Source organism: Eublepharis macularius, chromosome 11 (assembly GCF_028583425.1).
Source record: "Eublepharis macularius isolate TG4126 chromosome 11, MPM_Emac_v1.0, whole genome shotgun sequence".
Taxonomy (NCBI): Eukaryota; Metazoa; Chordata; class Lepidosauria; order Squamata; family Eublepharidae; genus Eublepharis; species Eublepharis macularius.
Window position 1 is genome coordinate 90,117,064 of NC_072800.1, and position 1,523 is coordinate 90,118,586.

Here is a 1,523-nt window from a genome sequence, read left to right on the forward strand (position 1 = left end):
TTAGGGCCCGAATCTCTCCTTCAGTTCAAAACAGAGTCGCTTTTCTCAACCAGTCTGCTCCTGCTAGGTATCTTGCTTTTAGAAACCTTTTCATTGACCCTGATTGGCTTCCAGTTTGACCTCTAGATTGGCAAGGCAGTCCTAGAACTGCATCGCGCTTCCATCACAGGGTCACTCTACATGTTACTTCTTTTATGAGTTCTCCACGGAGTCAACCTGTGCTCCACGTAGACTAGGCTTGCATGTTCCTATATCCTTCCGGTGGGAGGGGGACCCGGTGCTCCCCAGGAAGAGGCTGTTCACTCCCAGTACCAATGCAATGACATCACATCCGGGTGTTTCATCATCGCACCGGCTACGGGAGTGCCCCTTTGACCCAACCAAAGTGCAGGAGTACTCCAGCATCCAGCATGGTGACATTGTTCTTGAGGTTCCTGCTGGTGGTAGGCAATTGCTGGGTGGCCTGCAATCTCCCACCAGTTGCCAGTAAACTGTGGACAGGCGAGCAAACTGCCGGGAGGTTGCCCGCCACCAGCAGGCACCTGGGATCCCTTGCACAGACATGTCAGCTCAGGGATTGGCTCCTATAAAAAACTGAGAGTGCAAATGGGCTCAGAAAGCTGCCACCGGGGGAAGGAGTGCTCCTGCCTTTCTCCCAATCTTTTTTTTCTCCATGCAAAAACAGTGTGGCGGGGGGAGTTTTCCCCTTTCTGCTGCCACACATGTACACGATAGCCTCACATGGAGCAGCAGAAATGGGGAAAGGTTTCCCCTCTGCATTGTTTTTGCACCGGGGGGGGGGGAGCTTGGGAGAAAGCAAAAGCTTTCCCTCCCCTGGCAACAGCTTTCCAAGCCCATTTACACTCTGGGTTTTTTTTATAGAAGCCAATCTCCAAGCGAGTGTGTGTCTGCGCAGAGCGTGGGTTGGTTACGTGAAGAACTCGTAAAAGAAGTAATGCGTAGAGTGACTCAGAGTGAAACAGTTCCTTAAGTCTGAAAGATCCTAGAAGACGAAATGTTGTGAGGGTGAGCATCTCACCTCCGTCTCAGCAAATCCAGTTTGCATTTGTGTGCACTTTCGACATGCTCAGAGGAGCTCTCCATATGTCAAGAGGCTGACATGTGCAGACCCTTTGAGCACCAATACCACCTTTGGATTTGCTGATACACTAGTCACATGTGTTAAAGAGAGAGCTTAGTGTACCTTCTCAGGGCTGCTGTGAGTCTCTTTTCCATGCATGTAGCTGCACTGAAGGGGAGGTGGTGAGCTCCCCTTCACTGACAGTTTTCAAGAAGAGGCTGGATGAATACTTGTCAGAGATGCTTTAGGCTGATCCTGCACTGGGCAGGGGGTTGGACTAGGTGGTCTGTATGGCCCCTTCCAACTCTATGATTCTATGACTTGTTTATAGAATGTGACTCGTGAGTTGGCCATAAATATAAGTTCTCTTGAGTCCTAGCCATAGACAGGGTGAAACGAAAACGCACACAGCAAAAACGTTGGTACCAATTGCGATGACATC